The 18897-nt window shown below is 36.7% G+C and overlaps 2 pseudogenes; both read right to left on the bottom strand.

Annotated features, from left to right (window-relative positions):
* Window positions 1-4036: 4036 nt before the first annotated feature.
* LOC132631299 (probable O-methyltransferase 3) lies at window positions 4037-4834 on the bottom strand (annotated as a pseudogene).
* A 3300-nt stretch (window positions 4835-8134) lies between these two features.
* Window positions 8135-15846, bottom strand: LOC132631300 (trans-resveratrol di-O-methyltransferase-like; annotated as a pseudogene).
* Between the last annotated feature and the right edge of the window lie 3051 nt (window positions 15847-18897).

The raw sequence follows: 18897 nt of genomic DNA on the forward strand, positions 1-18897 counted from the left end.
CTTTTTATCGTTTCAATTTTATCGAATGTCTACGAAGAGACACCACTTGTTACATCGTCTATTTTAAAAAAAAAAAAAAAAACTTGCTAATTGTTATTCAATCCTATCTAATTCTTAACTAAACTGAGATAATTTAACATTGCAATTAAAGTCAACCATAGTGTTGACTACTTGTTACATCCATATTTTAAAAAAATAATTGACTTAAATCAAAACTTTTTCATTGTTACTCAATCATATCTAATACTTTCCTACATTGAGATAATTAAATATTCCAATCAAAGTCAACCATTATCATAGTGTTAACTCTCGTAATATCCACTATTTTTGTTTAAATTGAATGAATTAGATATAAACTTGCTAATTGTCACTCAATTCTATTTAATAATTAACTAATTGAGACAATTCATATTTCAATTAAAGTCAACGATAGTATTTACTACTTGTTACATCTACTTTTTTTTAATTGATTGAATTAACTCAAAAGTTGCTAACTGTTACTCAATCCTATACTTAGCTAAATTGAAGTAATTCAATGTTTCAATTAAAGTCAACCATAGTGTTGACTACTTGTTACATCCACTATTTTATTGATTGAATTAGATCTAAACTTACTAATTGCGACTCAATTCTATCGAACTTAGTTAAATTGAGATAATTTTTATGTTTTAATTAAAGTTAACCATAGTGTTGACGATTTGTTACATTCATTATTTTTTTAGAGTGATTAAATTAGATCAAAACTTATCAATTGTTATTCAATTTTATTTAATACTTGACTAATTGAGATAATTCAATTTTTCAATTAAAGTCAACCATATATTGACTACTTGTTGCGTCTACTTTTTTATTAAAAAACAATTGATTGAATTAAACCAAGAGTTGCTAATTGTTACTCAATCCTATATAATGCTTAGCTAAATTGAAGCAATTCAATATTTCAATTAAAATCAACCATAGTGTTGACTACTTGCTATGTCTACATTTTTTGTTTAAATTGATTGAATTAGATCTAAACTTGGTCATTGTTACTCAATTCTATTTTATACTTATCTAATTGAGAAATTCAATGTTCCAATTAAAGTTAACTATAGTATTGACTATTTGTTATGTCTACTTTTTTTAAAAAAATGATTGAATTAAATTAGAAGTTGCAAATTGTTATTCAATCCTATATAATACTTAGCTAAATTGAAGGAATTCAATGTTTCAATGAAAGTGGACCATAGGGTTGACTACTTGTTGCATCCTTTATTTTTGTTTAAATTGATTGATTTAGATCTAAACTTGTTAATTGCTACTCAGTTCTATTTAATACTTAACTAATTGAGATAATTCTATGTTTCAATTAAAGTCAGTCATAGTATTGACTACTTGATACATCTACTTTTAAAAAATGATTGAATTAAATGAAAAGTTGCTAATTGTTATTCAATCTTATATAATACTTAGCTAATTGAAGCAATTCAATATTTCAATTAAAGTTAATCATAATATTGAATACTTGTTACATCTACTATTTTATTGATTGAATTAGATATAAACTTACTAATTGCTACTCAATTCTATCTAATACTCAGCTAAATTAAGATAATTCATTGTTTCAATTAAAGTCAACCGTAGTGTTGACTACTTTTTACATCCACTCTTTTAAAAAAAAAATTGATTGAATTAGATCTAAAGTTGCTCATTGTTACTTTTTTCCATTTAATACTTAACTAATCGAGATAATTCAATGTTTCAGTTAAAGTGAACCATAGTACTGACTACTAATTACATTTTCTTTTTTCTTTTAAAATTGATAGAATTAAATCAAAAGCTGCTAATTGTTACTCAATCTTATATAATACTTAGGTGAATTGAAGCAATTCAATGTTCCAATCAAAGTCAATCATAGTGTTGAGTACTTGTTACATCCATTGTTTTATTGATTAAATTAGATCTAAATTTACTAATTGCTATTTAATTCTATCTAATACTTAGCTAAGTTGAGATAATTTAATGTTTCAATTAAAGTCAACCATAGATTTGACAAACTCTTACATCCATTTTTTTTTAAATTGATGAAATTGAATCAATAGTTATCAACTTGTTTTACGTAATCTTATATAATACTTAGCTAAATTGAATCAATCCTATATTTCAATTAAAGTCAACCATAGTGTTGAACACTTGTTACATCATTTTTTTTTTAATGTTATTGAATTACATCAAAACTTGCTAATTATTACTCAATTATAGCTAATCTTAGCTAAATTGCGATAATTTAATGTTTCAGTTAAAATCAACTAGATGTGGCAGCAATGGCTACGCCCCCAGGCCTCCGTGTAGAGAGAGAAGAGAACGTTAGGTTTTAGATTGGATTATGTTCTAGTTGATTCATTTTTTCGTCCCAACCATAGTGTTGACTACTTGTTAAATACATTTTTTTTTTTAAATTGACGAAATTAAATCAACACTTAGCAATTTTTTTTTACTCAATCCTAATCTAATCTTAGTTAATTTGCACTAATTCAATTTTGAATCGACCCATAAAACAAAACAGGCAAAAACATCAATTTCCAGAAAAAAAAAATAATAACAAAGAATTTTAATCAGAATAAAAAAAACGAAATCTATACCCTTTTGTTATATTGAAAACCATCAGTCTTATTAGCCGGTACAAAGTTAGCGAGAAGCATTTGAATCACCACCACGATTATTATAAGAAGGAAGAAAAAATTCCTTAGCCATTGGATTGAGCTTGAATTTTTTCAACATGTCAACAATATGTTGCATATGATAATTATCTGATTTATCTAATGAAGATATTTTTGGAGTCGTATTTACAAAAAACAAAAATAGGCATGTAAATATGTTTTTTTTTTTTTTTTGATTCCTCTTACTTTTTTTTTTACTATAATTATACCATCCATAAGAAATATGGAAAATAAAAAAAACTACTCCACTATTGCGGGCTTCAACAGTTTATTGTTTTAATTTGCTTCACAACGAAGCAATAATAGGTAAATGGATGTACTTGTAATAGATGTATTGCATGTTTTTTCTTGTTGAATGTTATTGGGAAGAAAAAATAATTATGGTCTTGAAGAAAGAGAGAGTAAAATTTAAATTATTTTGACTTTTCCCTCTAACTTTTCAGGAAGGGTATTAATGGAATAGAAAAAAAAGAAATTTACTGGTTCACCCTCAAAGGCCACGTGGAATTACATTAATACCCCTAAAAAGGTGGAATTGTGCCAAGTTGTGCCAAATATATTTACCCATAAATTTAAGGATAAACCTCAATGACTACCCAGCGTAGAAACAATCTTATAGTCACTAAAAACAACATCAGAGAAAAGTTTCGACCAATCTTGTTGACTTCGTTGTTTTCCGGGAACAGCAACCATCATAAGCATGTTAAAGAAAAGTTGTTTCATATGACCCGTGATCTCCTTTTTCGGTAGGTTATGATCCATCAGTACCATATCAATGATGATTACCATTCCTCCATGATCCTTACTCGGAACTGCTTCTTTACACTTCTTCAACATTTGGATACAATCTTCGTTGCTCCGGTCTTGTTGTTAGATTTTTGGACTTTTTCCCTTCCTATATGGATAAATAACACACCTTTTAAACCTAGCCCACTTTGCCCTAAAGTCCACTATGTATAAGACCAACTGAGGTTTTATTTCAAGAATACAAAAGTGAATTCATAGCAGTCATATAGAGAGAAAAAGTGATATAAGTGTTAATGTTCGCACAGTGAAAATCAGCTACATCAGTCCGCTTCAAACTACATTTCCCGATACGTTAACCGTTGGATTGTGCACAAATTTAAATTGAGCGTTTCTCAATATCTGGTTCTTTAATTTCAATGGTGGAGATTGGATTTTGTGTTCTGTAGCTCTAGTTTTCGAGCATGAATAGTTCCTCACTTTTGGGGGTCATTTCTCTCATTTCTTCACTAGTTTTGGTGCTATATTTTATATATTGTTGCTCCGTATTTAACGTTGATATTGTAGCCATTTGGATAACATTATTATAACTCTTATTGATTATACTGAAGATTTTGTGGGCCGGAGGTCCCGTGATTGTTTCCTCCTCCGACATAGCCGACATAGCTCAGGTTCTTGCTCCCTAACCTTCACGTACTTCAATTACATGGGGCAGATAAAAACAGTGCAGTTTATTTCAGGAAATGCATGAGCAATAGCTTTAGCGACGATTCCAATGCCGCCTCCAACATCCACCAGTGATTTCAATCCTTCAAAAACTCCCTTACCATTTTTAATCAACACGCTCATGACCAACCGAACATCACAAGCCATGGCTTCGTTAAATAAATGGTTAAGCTTAGGTTCCTCCCCTGCATATTCAAAAAACGGCTTGCCATGAGCAGCCGTAAATGGAGTACAAGAATCGTCGCCATTCTTGAACCATTTGCTGAGTGAGTGCCATGGATCTATCAAATTTGGATTTAGTTCCATTTGCACAAAGGGGACTAGACTGAAAAGCTCATCTTTATGGAGGAGACGTGAAGTTGGAGTAAGTAATAATCTTGTTATTGTTGTTCTTTGTGACTCTTCTTTTGAATAAAGAAACCTGCAAGAATTAGAATACGCATGACCACAATCCTGGCTTTTAGTGTCATTGGTGACGGGAAAGGCATCCACCAAGCGAGAGAGGGTCATTGGTTGGCCATGGGTACGGATGATATCTGGAATTCCTAGTTGAATTGCACATTTGAGTGGCATGGAGTTGATGAATTTGAATGTATAGTTCCATATGAGTGCTGAGCAGCCAGTACTTCTCTAGCTCCGTCTCCAATATTATTATACAGTGCCATTGTGAGATATTATCTTTGAGATGCTTGAGGTTGTGATAATGATCAAGAGGACCCCGGGGCGGCTCAATAAAGTCGGAGGCCTAAAGCCAATTTTAAATAAGAGGCCTTAATTTTTTGTATTTTATTTTTAAAAGAACTTCGTATATGTTATAAAACAATAAACTAAAGTAAGAATATTTGTAGAGAAAGAGAGAAGAAAGTTCTTATTTCTTTTTAGGGATGATGATAATATATATAACTAATTCATTTAAGATCTTTTAAGACATTATTGATCTTAGGTAAGAGTTTATAAATTTTAATTTTGAAAAACTTCAGTCCGCGAATTCAAATGCTCCATGAATTGTTAATATTATTCTATAAGCAATATAGTCATTTAATAAAGAATCTTGTCTTTTAATCTAATTAAGTATATCTACTTGTATTATTTTTCTCTATACTTTTAACTCAAAAGTAATACTCCCTCTGTTTCAATTTATATGAACTCATTTCCTTATTAGTCCGTGTAAAAAAGAATGACCTTTTTCTATATTTGAAAACAATTTACCTTTATGCAATGATTTATAGCCTCACAAAATATATGTGACTCATCTTACACCACACGTTTAAAAGTCTTCTCTACTTTCTTAAACTTCGTGTCCAGTCAAATGGATTCACATAAATTGAAACGGAGGGAGTATAAATAATCAATATCACAGTTATTACTATGTTTTAAGGAATTTTTGAGGTTAAGAAAATATTCTTTCAGATTCTCGTCATTTAGTGATTTTCAATTTTTACCACTAAATAGAAAGCTAAACATATTTTCATATGATACAACCTAAATTTTTATTTTCTTTTGTTATTTAAAAAGTTGTAATTTTTATTTTAAAATAATTCTTTTTTAAAAAAAGAATCACTTTAGACAAATTACTAGTAAAAATGGACCCCCCAAATATTGGGGCCCTAAAGCCCTTTGTTGAGCCGCCTTACCCTTCAGCCGGCACTAAGAGGTCCCATCCTAATGAGATCACAGTCTACATTTATTCATAATACATTTGGTGGTTATAAATCATTTTATTAAGGGTAAAAGAAAATTTTTGTTGTCAAGTTATTTTTAATAATAAAAAACTGACATTCATTTTTTAACTGAGTAAAAAGAAAAATGTGCTACATAAATTGGGACAGAGAGAGTAATATAGAAACTCTGTATTGTACAGCCTGTCATATGGGCTTATCCTGCTTCATCAGGACTTCTCTGCCATTTCACAGAGTTTCTTCCTGCAGAATTGTGCCTTCAAAAATATGGGCTCCGGAAGGGTAATCTGTAATTGGTTAACATCATCTTTTGTTGTCTTATGATCCACTATTTTTCTTCTCTGCTAAGCAGACTGTACGAAATTAACAGGGAGAAGAGATTACCGGTTTGATTTTTCTTAAGAAAATTGTCAAAGTAAATCCTGTCAAATTATGACCAATTAGCCAAAGGATTAAAGATTTGACTCGATGAATTAGATTACCAGCATAATGTTCCACACCAAAAAGTAGCTTTCCAAAAAATGGCAACTGAATAGACTTCACGTAGTTCACCTACCAATCCCTCATCAAGAAAGGACACCAAAACAACGATTTGTTCTCCTCCTTGTGGTCAATTGTATTCGACATCTCAGGCAGAGATCGATCGAGATAGAGATGCAACCAACTGCACGGTTTTGCAAAATTTGATTAGTCGAATCAGTGAGTTACCAATACCGGACTTTGTATTAGGTAATTAAATCTAGAGCTGAGACAAGTATCGTCCATTCAAGTCCAAACTTGAGAAAATAGAGACAATAAGAAATTGATAGGAGTTGGATCCTGTTTTAACCGTGAAATTATGGATATTTTTTTGACTTATCGAGACAATAAAATCATAGCAACTCAGTTGTCTCAAAAAAGTACTCGTAATCACTTTGGAGCAAGGTTCGGAAATATAACACATGGAAATAGGGGTGGGCATGGTACGGTATATATCGATTATCATACCGAAATCGAATTCTTTCACATCGTGGTTTTGGTATTATGGTATTTGGTATGCATTTTTTAAAAGTTTGGTATTTGAAATTTATAAAGAAAATACCGAAATACCGAATACCGTACCGAAGTATATAAGTTACATGTACAATTCATATATTAGTATTTATATACTAACAAATATATAAATTAGTATTAGTATAAAACTAATTGTTTACACGTTGAAATTTTGATTAGTCTATCTTGATTGAAATGCCTTTTTTGTGTAATTGATTTACGAAGGGGATTGCTTATACTTTCTTTTGAATATTTTTACATGTTTAAGGTGTTAATACGATGTAATTGAGACGTTTGTTGAATAGCCGAAGACATAATTTTCAACTATATGAGTATATGTTGATCGAAGTCAAACAAACAATAGTTACCGATTTACCATACCGCAAAATACTGAAACCGAACTTAAAAATACCGAACCATACCGAATTAATTTGGTACGGTAATGGCATAGTATTTTTGTATACCGAAAACCAAAATTACTATACCGAAGTTTCAAATTACGTACCATACCATGCTCATCAATAACATTCCTATAATCAGGGCTGGCCCAAGGCCAAAGCCACTAAAACAATGGCTTTGGGCACCCAAATTTTAGGGGCCACATTTTTTATTAAGTTTTATGTTAATTTGTTTAAAATATTATGGTGACTTATGGTACTTTTATGTAGTTTCTAATTATGTAAATTGTTTTTCAAAAAACTTAAAGATTGTATGTCTGAATCACGATAGAAATAAAGATTGTATGTCTGAATTCACGATAAAAATAAAGAAGTTGGACTCTTGAAATCCAAGTTGTGTCACATAAATTGAGACAGAGGGAGTGCACAATATTTATAAAAGTAAAAAAGAGAAGAAATTTTTTTAGTCCCGTGATTGATTAGCTACACTGTCAGTTGAAACTTTTTTCGAATAAATTGATTTGAAAAAATTGTTAACAACTTTGCATTGTTCTTAACGACTATAAAACGGTAATTAATGATTTCGCATCTAAAAAAACTAGAACAGTAGACTTTAAATAAAAATATATATAACGATCTTTGTCTTCTTAAAAATAAAAAAGATAGGGTCTCTCCATGAAGTTTGGTTTTAGGCCCCCAATCTTGTTGAGACGACCCTACCTATAATGCTCAAAAACAGGAACAATGAACATATATTGGCCAGATTACTGGCTTCTATTATTATTAGTGGCAAATGATCTTATTGTTGACTTTCAAAATATATGTATCACTAACTGGGTGTTCTATTTAATTTGGCTTATGTTGTAGATTCAGGATAAACCTCAATAATAGATCTCAATCCCAGTATGGGAATAATGTTGTAGTGACTAAAACCAGCATTACAGAAGAGCTTTGTCCAGTCTTGTTTGTTGTCAAAATAATCTGTATGAGTTTAAATAAAAGTACAACACAATCTGTAAAACACTTAGTAAAAGCAGATTACACAGAAATTGGAAAATGAACAAAAACACTGTTGGAAATATAAATAATATTTTACAGAATATAATCGAGCCTACTTAGTACAAAGTGTGTCCTTAAGGAAATTATTCCCCTCACAGTACTTGAGGTTGATGGAATATCCCCTCCCAGGATAGAACGATTATCTTACCAGAATAGTAGTACTCCAAATTCTGGTAGCGACGAACCACTCAGTGGCAGTATACCACACAAAAGAAAATTTTAAGAAGAGTAGAAGAATCGATAATTTCAGAAAATTCGTAAGTCATAATCTGAATATTAACTGGAATTTATAGCCATTAATGCACTGGTTGGGAAAAGGTCTGCAGCTTTTCAGAAAGGTTTGCAACCTTTCAGAAAATATACGTTTTAAAAATAAAACGGAGGGAAATTTAAATTAATCCGGGAAGAAACGGGTCGCGGGTCAGATACGCGGATCCGGTTCACTAACGGGTCAGGATCTGGAAATAATTAATTAATTAAATAAATAAATAATAATTAATTAAATTAAAAGAATTTTGGTCCAAAAAGATTATCAATCAATCAGATCATTTGACCAAATCCAAATCCAAATCCAGCCAAAGCCGAAGCCGAGTCGAGCGAGCGACGACGACGGCGCGAGGGATCCTTGCCCTCTCAACCCTTTTAGCAACTAGAGAAGGTGTAATGTAATATATACACCTCTTTTTTTCCCTCTCTTCTTCCTATGTGGGACAGATGCTTTAACCAAAGCAAAAGGGACCTTTTACATTCCCTTCACTTTCCATTCCATCATTTCCCATTTACCAATATCAAAACCCAACAATCCCCCACATGAATGGGGAATGGCCATAATATAAAAGAATGCGCGGACAAGTGTGATATACAAGCGAAGATTGACTGCATCTGGATAAGTAGGTTTCCCTTTGAACTTTCCGTAGTGAACTTATATCGGATATACTCGATTAATCGATAGATTTGATATCTTTGAACCGTCAAACTTTGTTGTATACCTAGACAACATAAGTCACACAATCAACCCTCAACCGTTTATGGTTCTCACGGTTGTGTTCGTTTCAGCCATGAACACCGCCTGGTTTCATGAGTGCATAGAGAATGGGCCTTCACTGTCATTCCCCTTTAAAGCGGCTTACACTTAACACTCACATAGGTGATTTCTAAACATGAGGTCCTATAGCCACATTATCTGGTCATACACTGCCAGATTTAGATAATCATTAAAAATCTTAATGCTTTATTAACTCGTTAACAATCCATAAAGTTTTATCCTTATTTCTGAACATTGTCTTCATCCGAGAATGGGTTGAGTTATTTGACAATGTTGAACCGTCAGTCACAACTTTGTTTGATCTCCTTGAACCTAGCTCTTGGGATCTCCAGTCTGCTAGGTAGAGTTACTGCCATGATGAATTGTCCTCGGCCTTAACCCCATTCCCATTGATGATCTACTAACTCCCTCTCTAGATAAGCCTTTTGTAAGCGGATCCGCTACGTTATCTCTTGACTTTACATAGTCAATCGTGATAACGCCACTAGAGAGGAATTGTCTAACGGTATTGTGTCTCCGTCGTATGTGACAAGATTTTCCGTTATACATTACGCTCCCTGTCCTACCTATTGCTGCTTGACTGTCACAATGTATACATATAGGAGCCAAAGGTTTGGGCCAGAATGGAATATCTTCTAAGAAATTCCGGAGCCATTCAGCTTCTTCACCGGCCTTGTCTAAAGCTATGAATTCAGATTCCATAGTGGAACGGGCGATGCAAGTCTGTTTGGATGATTTTCAAGACACTGCTCCACTCCCAATTGTGAAAACATATCCACTCGTGGATTTAACTTCAGACGATCCAGTGATCCAATTTGCATCACTATATCCCTCAATCACTTCGGGATATTTATTATAATGCAAAGCATAGTCTTGAGTATGTTTCAGATACCCCAAAACTCGTTTCATTGCCATCCAATGTGTGTGATTGGGATTACTTGTAAACCGACTGAGTTTGCTAATAGCACATGCTATATCTGGTCATGTACAATTCATGATATACATCATACTTCCCAACACTCTCGCATAGTCCCCTTGTGATTTACTTTCACCTTCATTCTTTTGAAGTGCGTAACTCACATCAATTGGAGTTCTGGCAATCTTGAAATCCAAGTACTTGAACTTGTTAAGTACTTTCTCTATGTCGTGAGACTGTGATAATGCTATACCTTGTGGAGTTCTATGAATTCTAATTCCTAGGATTACATCAGCAACTCCTAAGTCTTTCATGTCAAATTTGCTAGCCAGCATGCGCTTTGTAGCATTTATATCTGCCATATCTTTGCTCATTGTCAGCATGTCATCAACATACAAACAAACAATGACTTCGTGACCTGGAGTGTTTTTAATGTAAACACATTTATCGCACTCATTGATTTTAAAGCCATTTGCCAACATGGTTTGGTCAAATTTAGCATGCCATTGTTTGGGTGCTTGTTTAAGTCCATAAAGCGACTTTACAAGTTTGCACACTTTCTTTTCTTTACCAGGAACCACAAAACCCTCGGGTTGTTCCATGTAAATTTCTTCCTCCAAACCACCATTTAAGAAAGTTGTTTTAACATCCATTTGGTGAATTTCAAGACCATACACGGCTGCCAGAGCCACTAACACCCGAATGGACGTTATTCTTGTTATAGGCGAGTATGTGTCAAAATAATCAAGGCCTTCTTTTTGTCTATAACCTTTGACCACAAGTCTTGCCTTATATTTGTCAATAGTGCCATCAACTTTCATTTTCCTTTTAAAAATCCATTTAGAACCTAAAGGCTTGTTTCCAGGAGGAAGATCAACCACTTTCCATGTGTGGTTATCTAAGATTGATTGAATCTCACTATTGACTGCCTCTTTCCAAAATGCTGAATCAGAAGAAGACATCGCTGCTTTAAATGTTTGAGGCTCATCTTCAAGCAAGAATGTCACAAAATCTGGTCCAAAGGAAGTAGATGTCCTTTGACGTTTGCTACGCCTTGGATCCTTTTCACTTGGTGTACTTTCTTTTGGTTCTTCCCGCGGTCGTTTAGATCTTTCACTTGACGACTCACATTCAATTTTATACGGATAAATATTTTCAAAGAATTTAACATTATCTGATTCAATTACCGTATTAACATGAATTTCGGGATTGTCGGATTTGTGAACCAAAAACCGACAAGCTTTGCTGTTTGTAGCATACCCAATAAAAACACAATCCACAGTTTTTGGTCCGATTTTTACCCTTTTAGGTAAAGGTGCTTGTACCTTTGCTAAACACCCCCACACTTTGAATTATTTCAAGTTGGGTTTTCTTCCTTTCCATAGTTCATATGGAATAGATTGTGTTTTGCTGTGGGGCACCCTGTTGAGTATTCGGTTAGCTGTAAGGATAGCTTCGCCCCACAAGCTCTGCGGTAAACCGGAACTTATTAGTAAAGCATTCACTATTTCTTTCAATGTCAGATTTTTCCTTTCCGCAACTCCATTTGATTATGGTGTGTAGGGGGCAGTGGTTTGATGAATAATTCCATATTCTAAACATATCTCTGCAAAAAGAGATTCGTATTCTCCACCCCTATCACTTCTAATCATTTTTATCTTTTTATTCAATTGATTTTCGACTTCATTCTTATATTTCTTAAATGCTTCTATTGCTTCATCCTTACTGTTTAGCAAATAAACATAACAATATCGAGTGCAATCGTCAATAAAAGTTATGAAATACTTTTTCCCACCGCGAGATGGTATTGACTTCATATCACATATGTCAGTGTGGATTAAGTCTAAAGGATTTGAATTCTTTTGAACAGACTTATACGAATGCTTAACAAACTTTGATTCAACACATATTTGACATTTAGATATATCACACTCAAATTTAGGCAATATTTCAAGATTAACCATTTTTCGCAAGGTTTTGTAATTGACATGTCCCAAACGAACATGCCATAAATTGTTTGACTCCAATAAGTAAGAAGAAGCAGATTTTCCATTAATACTGTCAACAACCATTACATTAAGTTTGAAAAGGCCCTCGGTGAGGTAGCCCTTTCCTACAAACATGTCATTCTTACTAAGTACAAATTTATCACTAACCAGCACGCACTTAAACCCATTTTTCACGAGTAGTGCGGCTGAAACTAGGTTCTTCCTAATTGTTGGAATGTGCATGACGTTGTTGAGAGTCAGCACCTTTTCGGATGTCATCTTCAGCCGAACCTTTCCATATCCTTCAACTTTGGCTGTTGCAGTATTTCCCATGTTTAGCTCCTCTTCGGGTCCAGCGGGAGTGTAAGTTGCAAATGCTTCCTTAACGGCACACACATGTCGAGTGGCGCCAGAATCAAGCCACCACTCCTTTGGGTTACCAACCAGGTTGCACTCAGACAACATTGCACACAGGTCATCAACATCTTCCACCATGTTTGCCTGACCCTTGTTTTTTCTCTTTGTCCTTCTTGGGGGCACGACAGTCGGGAGATTTATGGCCTGCTTTACCACAATTATAACAGTTTCCCTTGAACTTTTTCTTGTTATGATCCTTCTCCTTTCCAGAAGGCCTCTTCCTTTTCTTGTTCTTTTTCGGAGCAGCATCTTCAATGACGTTTGCCCCTTCAATCGGTGAACTCTTACGGTACCTCTTCTCAGCGATTTTGTTATCTTCCTCGATCTTGAGACGAATCACAAGATCCTCCAACTTCATTTCCTCTCTCTTGTGCTTAAGATAATTCTTGAAATCTTTCCATGAGGGCGGAAACTTCTCAATCATTGCAGCCACTTGGAACGCTTCATTCACTACCATACCTTCAGCAATAAGGTCATGGAAGATAAGTTGAAGCTCTTGAACTTGGGTTCCAACGGTTTTTCCATCCACCATTTTGTAGTCTAGGAATTTGGCAACCACAAACTTCTTCAAGCAAGCATCTTCGGTTTTGTACTTCTTTTCAAGTGCACTCCATAGTTCTTTGGAGGTCTCTACTACAGACGTTGTACAAGTCATCTTCTAAGGCACTCAAAATGTAGCCTTTGCACAAAAAATCAGCCTGTTTCCAAACCTCAGTAACCATGAACTTTTGGTTGTCAGGCATGTCGGCGGCAGGCACGGGAGGGTCCTCACTGGTGAACTTTTGCATACCAAGGGTGGTAAGCCAAAAGAACATTCTTTGCTGCCATCCTTTAAAGTTGGCACCGGTGAACTTCGTTGGTTTCTTAGCCGGTGGCACAGCGGTACGGGTTGTAGGAGTAACCGCTGGTGCAATACTCGTAGAGGGAGTTCCAGCCGCAGAGGGAGTTCCAGTCTCAATTGCCATTATTTCTTTGTCACTGTCAAATCGACAAACTGTTTTAGTTAATAAAACCAGAATGGCAATTAAATCACAAACTTAGACGATGAAGATTTTATTTCTTCAAATCGCAGTATAACTATGAACTTTGGTATTCCAACGAAGTTTTTATATCTTCGAGTCAGAATACTAATATTCATATGGAGTAGAAAACTACACAAGTTTTAATCTCCTTAAACAGAATACAGATTATAATATTATAATTAATTTCCTTAAGATTGTTGTCAAAATAATCTGTATGAGTTTAAATAAAAGTACAACACAATCTGTAAAACACTTAGTAAAAGCAGATTACAGAGAAACTGGAAAATGAACAGAAACACTGTTGGAAATATAAATAATATATTACAGAATATAATCGAGCCCACTTAGTACAAAGTGTGTCCTTAAGGAAATTATTCCCCTCACAGTACTCGAGGTTGATGGAATATCCCCTCCCAGGATAGAACGATTATCTTACCAGAATAGTAGTACTCCAAATTCTGGCAGCGGCGAACCACTCAGTGGCAGTATACCACACAGAAGAAAATTTTAAGAAGAGTAGAAGAATCGATAATTTCAGAAAATTCGTAAGTCATAATCTGAATATTAACTGGAATTTATAGCCATTAATGCACTGGTTGGGAAAAGGTTTGCAGCTTTTCAGAAAGGTTTGCAGCTTTTCAGAAAGGTTTGCAACCTTTCAGAAAATATACGTTTTAAAAATAAAACGGAGGGAAATTTAAATTAATCCGGGAAGAAACGGGTCGCAGGTCAGACACGCGGATCCGGGTCACTAACGGGTCAGGATCTAGAATTAATTAATTAATTAATTAATTAATTAATTAAATAATAATTAATTAAATTTAAAGAATTTTGGTCCAAAAAGATTATCAATCAATCAGATCATTTGACCAAATCCAAATCCAAATCCAAAGCCAAAGCCGAGCCGAGCGAGCAACGACGACGGCGCGAGGGGTCCTTGCCCCCTCAACCCTTTTAGCAACTAGAGAAGGTGTAATGTAATATATCCACCTCTTTTTTTTCCACTCTTCTTCCTATGTGGGACAGATGCTTTAACCAAAGCAAAAGGGACCTTTTACATTCCCTTCACTTTCCATCTCATCATTTCCCATTTACCAATATCAAAACCCAACATTGTTGACTTCTTTCCTTCCCGGAAGTGAGAGTCATCATGGCCATGTCAAAGAAAAGTTGAGTTTCATATGACTTGTTGTCTCCATTCTGGTTATCCACTATTACCACATCAATGATGATCACCTTTCCTCCATTCTCCTTATTTGAAATTGCTTCTTTACATTTCTTCAATATTTGATACACTCTTCGTCGCCCCAGTCATGCAATATCCACTGCTTATCATTAGTCATCAAACATATATAAACCATTAACACAAATACTTTGGTAGTTAGTGTGAAAAAAGTTATAGTGACCATATATGAAATCAATCTCTGAATAAAACAATGGTGTATATATGTATTATAAAGTTACCTTAAGCAAAATTGCATCGGCAGAAGAAATGGACTTAAACATGTCCCCTTCCACATAGATGGGATTCTGCTCCATTCACATCCTTGAATTACATGTGGCAGATCGAAGACAGTGCAATTTATTCCAGTAAATGAATCGGCAATAGCTTTACCCACAATTCCAGTGCCGCCTCCAACGTCCACGAGTGATTTCAACCCTTCGAAAATGCCCTTACAATTTTCAATCACCACACTTATAACCAAACGATCATCCCTAGCCATGGCTTCATTAAATAGACGATTAATTTTTGGTGCCTTTGCTGCATATTCAAACATGGGCTTGCCATAAGCTGTCAGAAATGGAGTACTACTGTACCCATTGTGGAACCATTGGCTGAGATAATGAAACGGATCCATTGGGATCTAGTGCTATTTGCACAAAAGGGACTAAGCTCAAAGGCTTATCTTTAAGGAGGAGACGTGACGTCGGAGTAAGTAAATAACCCTCGTCTTCTTGAGTAAAGAAGCCTGCATGAATTAGAATAGGCATGAGACAATAAACACAATCCTGACTTTTAGCGTAATTATTGCTGAAGTTGAATGTATGGTTCCATATGTGTGCCCGAGCAGCCAGTACAACTTCTCTACCTTTGTCTCCAATATCATTAGGCAATGTCATTGTGAGATTTTCTTTTTGATGCTTAAAGTTGCGCCAATGATATATATATATATATATATATATATATATATATGTATTGGATAAAATTCGTGTCCGAGCCAATTTCCACAACCGGGAGCTTAAAGGGGCCGAGAGAGCCTCCACAGCTGGCACCCACTCCCACCTACTCGGGTCATATAAATGAACCTCGATCAGAGTGCTGTGGCAGAGAAGCATGTGGGTGTATAGTCGGGTCACATCAGTCGTCCATTAGGGTTGAAAATTCTCGTTTTGGTCTCTATATAGATAGCTTATCATGTAAGCTAAGGGGATCATCACTCCATCTCTTGTAACCTATCTCCTATTTTTCTTTTTGAAGCAATACATATCCTGACTCAGTAAGGCTTAAGGCTTAACCGCTGTCTTTCAATGGTACCTAATAAACTGGCGTTAGGACTGAGAAAGGCCCCTGTTGTCCTCCAGTTGTGCCTAGTTCCGGGCCCTCTGAGCCTCTAACTTCCCCTCCAGATCGGCTTTGGTCCTTTCAGCCGCGACCTTCTCTAGGGCTTCTTCTCCAACTTAGCTTCTAGGGTCCGGATTTTCTCCGTCAGCCCAGATTCCCTCTGAACATGGCTCATGAAGTGATCCTGGTGGTCAGCCCATTTCTTCTACAGGTCGGCCAGATCGGCGTGAAACTTGACAACCTCCTCACTAAGATTTTTTCTCGCCTGCTCCGACTGAACCAACCTTGTCTCTAACTCCTCGACTGATACTAACTAGACCTCCAGGTCAGGGATACACTCCTGCAGCCTCTGGATCTCCTCTAACCTTTCACGCTCTTCGATTAGTTTGCGCTGAAGGCCTTCTATCGTCAGAAGGCTGGCCTGAAAAGAAAAATGGTACATTTAAAGTCATAAGGTGGTGTCAAAAGCTGAATAAATCCTAAAGAAGGAAAAATAGAAGTCACTACATACCTGGGCGGCCGCATGGGCACCAGTGTTCAGAAGGAAGTCAACTGACACGACGTTCATCTTCTTCATATCCTTCTCCGTGGCCAAAAGCCTCATATAACTTGTGACTCCTACCGGTAGGGAAAGCAAGTCTCACTCTTGAGAAACGGACATGGTGACTTGGCGAAAGGCTGAGGGGTTGATCACTGGGGTCGAGAAGGTATTCACCAAACCTCTTCCAAGGACTACTCGAGCATCACCGGAGCTCCTCTTACGGGCTGAGCCTTGGGGTTGAAGATTCGGCCTACTAGGAACCAATGGGGGAGGCCCCTGGGAAGATGAAGGAAGAGATGGAACAGGGTTCGAGCCCAAAGCTCCGTTTCTGGCGTTGGAGCGAAAAAAGGTGGGGGGGAGGAGGCAGACAGAGCCTGTCATCGGAGCTAATTTCATCTCCTCAAAAAGATCCTCAGTGGTGACCTCCTGAGAGGCCCTCCTTCTACGGACTAGTTCCGCGGTCGGATCCTGTTCTTCCTCGATGGCGTCAGCTTTCAAGTCTATTGCTACTAAGGGTGGCTGAGGTCCTCAAAGTTAAACTCGGACCGTCCCAGCTGGCATCAGCTTGCTTACTTCTCTTTGAGAAATGGGAGGGACCCGAAAATGCCCTCTTCGCTCGGGTTACCAGGGCATTCCATCGCCGTTGAAGTGATGCAGAAGTATCTTGTAGCACTTGTTGGACGACTACGGTCAGGTCCTCGGACACATCAGCCAAAGGACGAACGGCTTACCCCTTGGGCAGCCCGTGGTTCTTTCCCCTCCAGTTGTTCCTGTTTGAATTTTTTTTCCATACCCTGATGTTGGGGGAAGAGAAGTCAAGGATTTTTTGGACCCACCTCGGTAGATTCGATATCAAACTCAGTGTCCACGGGGCGACTGAAGAATGGGGAAGTATAAAATAAACGACCAAACATTAAAGCATAGATTGGACCTGCAGGGGGAGTTAAAAAACACTTACGTTTATGGTTCCACCGTTCAGGTATGGGAGCCTCCGGGGGCTTGACTAAATCCGCGGTGGCGCTAATGACATATCTCTCTGTCCATCCCCGATCAAAATCATCATTGATGCTCGTAATTATCACGTTCTGACCACGCCGGGACAGAAGGAGAACCCCAACCCTGAAGATCTTCGGCGAGTTGAGATGGATCGGTGAGAGAGAGTAAAATCCTCCTGAACTTGCGAAGAAAGGTACCTGAGGCACGCTCCCATTCTCCAGATCAGCGGTCCGACCTGGGCCAAACACACTTGGTATTTCCGGAAAAACTCCAAAATCAAGGGATCAATGTGGTCACTGATCCTCAAGGAGAAAGGATATGTATAAACGAAAGAATAGCCGGGTCGATAGGAAGTAATGTTCTCCTCCTTGGTCGGGATGAGCACCTCGATATCTTTTCATCCGCAGTCCCTCTTGACTTGGCTGAGGCTATCCTTGCTAATGGAGGTGCGATACACGTACGCCGGCTAGTCTCTTTCACGATCTGGTGCAGTAGAAGTACCGCGCACGGCTAGATCATTATCGGTCGACCATTTTCCGGGGATAAACATGTTTGCCTGTTTAGGGGTGGCGCTCGAAGCCGAGGCCTTCCTCTTTGACGCCTTATGTGCCGGAGGACGGTCGATTAGAACTTGTTGGATGGAGGCCTCAGAATCATTGTTTCCAGCCTCCCGGGATCGGGTGGTGGCACCCCCAGCAATAGATGAATCGAAAGACATGGTAAGCGAGGGTAAAGAAGATGATTAAGGTTTATTGATGGTATCCTAAGAAGGAAGATTGCAAGAGGTTTCTATTAAAAAAGATGGGTTCGAGAGAGAAATGACTCTTTGGAGAAGAATTGCAAGTATTTATAAAGTTGAAAGAGTAGGTGACGCGACCCTCAGTGGGGGGATGCTTTTTGGTGCGTGTTAAGTCATATCACGAAGGAAGGGTTCCGTCATCCTTGTGAAGGCGCAATCTTCCACATGAAGGCTAGACTGAGAATGGAACACGTGGCCAATAGCGTCTAATAGGAAAAGAACGCGTGCAAAGGGAAACGACGCCACCGAATGAGAGAAGAAGCGCATTAAATT

The sequence above is a fragment of the Lycium barbarum genome, chromosome 3, assembly GCF_019175385.1.
Source record: "Lycium barbarum isolate Lr01 chromosome 3, ASM1917538v2, whole genome shotgun sequence".
Classification (NCBI taxonomy): domain Eukaryota; kingdom Viridiplantae; phylum Streptophyta; class Magnoliopsida; order Solanales; family Solanaceae; genus Lycium; species Lycium barbarum.